Below are 7,542 nucleotides of genomic sequence, written 5' to 3'. Positions count from 1 at the left end.
ATTGACACATGTCATGAGAGACCTTTAGTTTTGATGAGAGGTTGATACATGTCATGAGGGCTTGAGAGGTTGACACATGTCATGAGAGAGTTTTTTTATTATATAGGTAATAGATAGATAGATTTGTGATTCTATATATCCAATTTTTTTTACCACCAAATACACAATTATAACATTAATATTAGGTTAATGGTAAACTGAAAAGAAATAAAATGCATTTAATTTATGAATTTGGAAAATATTCAAATTTGAATGCTAACTTAAACAAATTATCTTAAGGGAAAGATTTACACGTTACAAATTATGTCCACACAAATCAGCTTATAGTCACAAATTTAATGCTACCAATAAGGCGTCGGTCTAGTGATATAATGTCTTACTGGGTCCTTATGAGCGACATGTATTGATAGGGTCAACCACGTATCCCGAAAAACATTAGTGTCTTACTCAAAAAGAGTGAGGGGATACTCCCTTACTTGGTCTCTTATTGACTAAAATGTCAAAAGTTTGACTTCTATGAGCTACATGTATTGAGAGTGTCAACCACACATCCCAAAAATGATTAGTGCCTTAGCAAAAAAAGGTGAGAGGATACTCTTGGTTATAGAAAAGACAAAAAATGAATGCTATAAATTTACATATTACATAAATTGTTGAAACCCGATTTTTGGTTCGAAGACCAACTTTGCAACTTAGGAAGAGACGAACTCGATTTTTACCTCTCTCAAATGATTTGAAGTCACCATTATGTTTTTTACAATTTAAACATATAAATCTTTCTTTTAAGCCTAATATGGATAATTTAGTGTTTAAACAAAAATTTCGAGCTGAGGAGTTGATTATTATTCATGAAAGGTATTAGCACATCGTTCGCTCATATTTAAATAGTACCCTAGCTAATAATATAGAACTTTCATACCCTTAAAGAAATTTATTTATTAAAATAAAATATTTTATTTTTTATTTTTGTGTCTGACAAAATTTAATATTGCTCTTACGTATCTTTAGGTGCAAAATGAAAATCAAGACTACATAGTTCTAGTTGACGAAGTATTTGATTGATGGTTTGATTTGATTAAAAAAAATTAACTCTCATTATGGAAATATTTTTAACATTAAACATGAATTAATAGCATAGAGATGACACTAGTCATAGACTCATTTTCCATTTTAGGTGGAAAGGAAGAAACAACACATACCATAGACCAGACTATTAAATTTCATTTGAATACATTTGAGTTTTTAAGAAAATGATTAGAATTAATTTAATTTTAGAAATGTGATATTAATAGCAAAGAAACAGCTATGATCATAGACCGACTTTTCACTTTTAAAGCATAAAGGAAAAAATGATACAAGTCATAGATTGAGCCATCAAACTCTATTTAAAGACATTTAAGTTTTTAGGAGATAATTAGAAATAATTATTTTTAGAAAGGTAGGATTAATAACAAAAAAACAATACTAGTCGTAGGCTGAGTTTTTACTTTTAGAGTAGAAAGGAAGAAACAACACGAGTCGTAGACCGCCTATCAAACTATACTTAAAGACATTTAAAAAGTTAGGAAATAATTAGAGATAATTTATTTTTAGAAATGTGAGTATAATAGCAAAGATACAGTAGCAATCGTTGATTGACTTTCCACTTTTAGAGTGGAAAGGAAGAAATAGTACAAGCCGAAGACCGGACTATCGAACTCCATTTAAAGATATTTAAATTTTTAAGAGATAATTATAAATAATTTATTTTAAAAAGGTGGCAATAATGGCAAAGAAACAGCATTGGTCGTAGATTGACTTTTCACTTTTAGAATGAAAAGGAAGAAACGATATAGCCATAGACTGTGCTATCAAACTTCATTTAGAGACATTTAAATTTTTATGAAAGATGATTAGAAATATTTCATTTTTATGAAAGATGATTAGAAGTATTTCATTTTTAGAAAGATGAGATTAATAGTAAGGAAACAACACTAGTCGTGGATCGACTTTCCATGTTTTTTGAGCGTGAAGGAAGAAAGACACAAGCGGTAGACCGGGATATCAAACTTCATTTAAAAATATTTAAGTGTTTATAAAATAGGATTAGAAATAATTTATTTTTAGAAAGGTGAAACTAATAGTAATGAAGCAGCATTAGTTGCAGATCGAATTTCCACTTTTGGAGTGGAAATTAAGAAATGACATAGACCGTAGATCAGACTATCAAATTTCATTTAAAATATTTAAGTTATTACTTTTAGAGGATGTATTTTTATCAGGCTTTATTTTAATTAAAACAAATGTTAATGTGATTCAAAATAAAGTATACGATCATCGTTTAATAGTTAGTAAGGAATGTGAAATTTACTAATTTATGTTCATCTTAATATAATTGCCAACCGAAATAATACTATTAAAATTAAATCAAGTAAAATATATAAATAGAAAGAATTAAATAATTTAATATAAAAAATAAGATTGAATTAAGCAAAAAGATAACCTTGGGTTACCTCCCCCATTTCACGAACACACAACAAAGAGAATAGAAATCCCTATCATCAATATCTCTTCCTCTTCAACGACCGAGGATATGCTTTCATGGAGGTCAAGCCAACCAAGAAGACACAGGGACATTGAAGTCCCGAGGTCATCTACCAAAAAACTATGATTTGGTCACGTACAAGTTTAAGTATACATTAAACTCTCAACTATAGATACATAAGGAATTTTCTTCATACGTTTTTTTCTAAATCATTCATTAGATGTTGCATGATACTAAGTTTCTCTCCATTTTAAATAGGAACATGACATGTTGAACATTTATCCATATGAATATCTCTTAAAGTTTGTTAATACATATTTTATAAAACAAGCTTAAAAATCCTTGTTAATATATGGCCTCACTCATATTTTTCATTTGAAAAACTTTTAGAGAGAAACTTTTTAGTCTCATTTAAAAGACCAAGATCATTGGTTACAAATAAGATGTCATCGTCATATAGAACCAAAAAGATAAACTTACTCACCACAATCTTTTAGAGATATACATCGATCAACATGTTTTTCTTAAATAAAAAAAGATATAATAACATCATTAAACTTAAGATACCACATTATCGGGAAGTTTGTTTAAGTCCATATATTGTTGTATTAATTTTACACATTATGTGTTCCTTTGTTTTCTCTATGAATCTTATTGGTCGATCCATGTAGATATTTTCTACTAAATCTCTATTTAGAAAAACAATTTTCATATTCATTTTGTGTAACTCTAGATCATATTAGCACTTCTTCTACTCATACTAGACTTTACATTGCTCCTTGAATGTGTAATATCTGCAATTTTCTATTTTTTATGTGTGAGTGAAAGTTGGATATTTTTGTAGAGTTATCTTAAGATTTTTTTAGATGAGCGTTTTGTCTTTTAAATTATTATCCAATATATTTATGATATTTTATTTATTTAAATAACTATTTTACCGGTTATTTTACAACCAAGCGAATCTATATCTTTTAAAAATTGAGTTTTTGTATCAAACATAACATTAAATATATATTTTAAGATAGAAATATTATTATATTAAATAACTTATATTTTTTGGAATACCTATAAGTTAATTAACAATAATATATCCTTTATGAGTATTTAACTTCTGGGAAAATAACTTATCCAGCAATATCTATGAACTATTTTCTTTGTTAACATCCTCTTAATGTTTTTTTTTTTGCTAAAGTGATTATAATTATCCTAATGTTTATTACAGAAAATCATATTGATAATATCAAAGTATCTTTATCCATTTATATTTATTATATATTACTCTTTATTCATAACTCAACAATAATTACCTTACCTTTTAAACTTCTCAAACACTTTTATCCCTTTGATCTTTCTATTACTTTTTAATAAGAAATATATTAAAGACGGGTATAAGGGATGCCAACCCAATTACAACGTACTGAGAAGAATAATACAAGTATAACGACCAATACAACATTATGTAAAAGTGTAAGAAATAGATCCCAAATTTTTGGAAACTCACAATCAAGATCTAATTTGGATTGAGTCCATGATCTGAATATAACTACATTTCCCCCCTAAAAATAATGTCATTTTTCAACTTCTAAATAGACCAGCCAACAACAAACTACAACATTCTCCATAAAACTTTCCCTTTTACAATCCTTCAAAGGGAATCATGAATCTTAAATGCTTCCAAAACCGTATCTGACATAGTCATTTGAATTTGAAGCCACGAATAGAACCTTTTCCACACATTACAAAGAAAGAAAGAGGCAGGAAATAAAAAGATGATCTACATGTTCATCATGCAACAAACATAAATCACACTTCAAATCGTCTTTCCCCACAATATTTCTCTGATGAATCTCAGATTTTGTAGTTACCCTTCTTATGATAACTTTCCACATTAAGCAACAAATCTTTAAAGGAGCATAATTAATCCAACATAAATTAAGAATATTACCTAGCTCCAACTAGACTGAACTTAACTAAGGCAAATAAGCAAATTTCACCGCATAACAACCTAACTTTATCCTTGTTATCTATTACTTTATCCTTGTTATCTGTTATCGTTTTATCCCTAATCATGCAAAAAAATCTATATCTCCTAATTATAAGTTACTTATGTTATACTATATACCCCTTAGATTCCAAAACCCAGATTCAATAAGAATCCATTCTGTTATGGTAATACTCTTGAGTATTTGTTTTCTTCTATACTCATAAATCCATTACCTTTCCTTTCTATTGAGATCAAGGCCTAAACTTTCATGCATACCGACACCTTACAATTGGTTTCCTTATATATTACTATAGCTATTTATCATATGATAAAAAAATTGCATCAGATTTAATATGATGTTATCCTCCCATATACTAATACTCTTTCCTATAGATATATATATATTCCATATCCTTAGAAACTCATGTATCTTCTGTACTTGCTATCACATTCTAAGATAGGATTGTTTTGACCGCTGATTGCGTAGATTCTTATGAATCTAATTAGTTTCCATGGTACTCATCCTCTTAGGCGGGATGAATTGGAGCACATATGGATCTTTACTTGCTAAGTGTTTTAATGATTCTATTTTTTATATGTAAAATAACGGTAGCCTGAAATGTATCTAAATAGAAATGGAAGAGAATAAGAAGTATAGAATGGGTGTATTATTTATGGAGCTATGAAGAGCTCTCTTTGGTATGCAAAGTCCAGAGAATACAAGGAAAACAAGTGCAATAAATGTATAGAGAGATATAAAAAAATCCTTCATATGGTTCACCCTTCTCGTCACTATGTCCTTCTTTTAAATAGTATTCACATTGTTACATAATCCCTCAAACGGATATTGGAGGTGTGCACTCTCTCTCCACGTCCCAATCCCTGAAAATCAGGAATACCTTCAACAAAATTATTCTATTTCTCTAACGGTTTCACGTGGCTTGATAATTCATTCATTATAATGCTATCCCTTTTTGAGACAATCTTGTCCTCAAGGTTAAGATAAGGAAAATTGAATTGCATATTTTCAGAGTTTTTCTATGTTGCCTCAGTTGGTTGTATACTTTCTCATTGCACTAGCACTTGTGGAACTAACTTTGTCCCTTGCACAATAGTTCTCTAACCCAATGTGAACACTCACTTTTGTCCGACTTGATTACAAAATTAAAGTGTACGAAAGTTTCAAAACAACAAGTTCAAAACAAACATATTCGAGAAATATTTCAGAACTAATTGGATTTTTTAATTCCTGGGACTTGTTACATAATCAAAGTCATACAAACATCTTAAAGCATATACCAATTGTGGAATTATAAGTATTTTTGTTGAGATTCTTTTATGGACAATAAGCGTAACCCTATTGTATTTAATTCTTGAATTATAATCTTATCTTGTTCAGATCACACATATCCTGATACAATTCAATCATTAGACCTCATGGTCAAATCCATATCATTTATGAAAAATTCTACCTAATATACTAATATTCGTTGCAAGCACTCCAAAGTCATTACACATGCCGAATGTAATTAGTGGAATAAAACCACCCAAAACAAAACCAACAAGAATACATCAAAAACCCTTTTAAGATGTTACAACAATTTAATAGAGAAAAAGTCTTGATCATCCTCAACTTGCACCATACAATGGAATTAATAGAGGCATAGCAGGCCCCCTCGATCATAGGCTTTGGCAATATCATCAGCAAATCATACTGCACAATGAAGAAGTGTAGAATCAGGATTTTAAGCATAAGGGTAATATCTTTAAAACAGTGAATCAGATTCAGAACAGATGCAAAAAGAAATAAAGTGGCATGGAGGGGAATAAATAATAAAATGATTAAAAAATCAGCATGCAGATAACCAGCCGTGAGTTACAAAGAAAATTCAAAAGACACAAACCAGAATTGATGCTGTTTCAGTTACACATCATTATCAAAACAATCAGTGCAGCTTTAATAGAGGCATAAATCCAAAAGTAATCAGCTAGGAGCGTTACTCAATAATTTTGGCAAGCGAAAGGGTTTCTGCAAACCCCCAACCAGTATAAGAAGCAGGCATATGCAACACAAAGGAGAGATATCACAAAGGGACATCTAGGAACAAAAATCACTTAGGATGACATTCAGGGGGTGAAAAACTAGGATACATATTCAGGTAACATGCCTATTTCATTTATGTACATAACAACAAGTAACATGATTCACCTAGTTTATGTTCCGAATATCAAAAACATACATACACCCATATTCTGTTGAGAACACTAAAAGTAAATACATTACATCACGGATGTTCTAAACATGTTTTGTTCTCATCCAAAAAAGGGAGTTTTTTTTCTTCATAAGTATGTCATGGATTTATCCAAACCATAATGAATGCCTATGACTCGAATAGGGGTAGTGAGTGTTACCGAAATCCCTTGCTTATGCCGATTTCGAGCCGGCGATGCTGCCATCCCTACCGTAGAGTAAGTATCTTTGAGCTCCGACCATGCCCGCGACTTTCACTCACTTTAGTGAACCTCTGAAACAACCTAAATTCATAGAAAAGTAAGAAAACTGAGAATCAATAAAAATAAAAGTAGAAGGAAGTGGGTCACGAAAAATGAGGGGATGATTACCCGATTCTGAACCACCGTAAGCAACCGGCGAAAGGAATCGAACCTTCGCTGCCACGATAAAAATGGAGAAGAAGACGAGATTACCGCGCTTTACCCTTGCTGCCATCGAAGATGAGGAGGATGAGAAGACTCAAGAGTTTGTTTTCATTCTTGTAAGATTAGGGATTCGGATCCCTTAGCCATCAAAGGTGAAGTAAAGAAAGAGGTGAGTTCACCTCCGACTCAGAACCACTGTGAGCCACCGCGATAAAAAAATTACCGATTCGGAACCATCATAAGCCATCGGAAACAACACAAACTCAACCATCGCGAACTACCGCAACTCATCACGAATCGTCACCGAAATGGGTTCTTCCGGCTGGATCAATTCGGTTTCCATCTTCAACAACCTTTAGTCACCATTGACGCCTCC

The 7,542-nt window shown here is 31.0% G+C and overlaps 1 long non-coding RNA gene across 1 annotated transcript; it reads right to left on the bottom strand.

Moving 5' to 3' along the window:
• On the bottom strand, positions 5,964-7,531 carry LOC109357039. Its single transcript, XR_002108817.1, has 3 exons — positions 7,131-7,531; positions 6,921-7,043; positions 5,964-6,222 (listed from the first exon to the last, which is right to left on the bottom strand). It is a non-coding gene; the product is annotated as an uncharacterized LOC109357039 (long non-coding RNA).

This window comes from Lupinus angustifolius, chromosome LG09 (assembly GCF_001865875.1).
Source record: "Lupinus angustifolius cultivar Tanjil chromosome LG09, LupAngTanjil_v1.0, whole genome shotgun sequence".
NCBI classification, from domain to species: Eukaryota; Viridiplantae; Streptophyta; class Magnoliopsida; order Fabales; family Fabaceae; genus Lupinus; species Lupinus angustifolius.
This window is presented reverse-complemented; position numbering and strand designations above follow the sequence as displayed.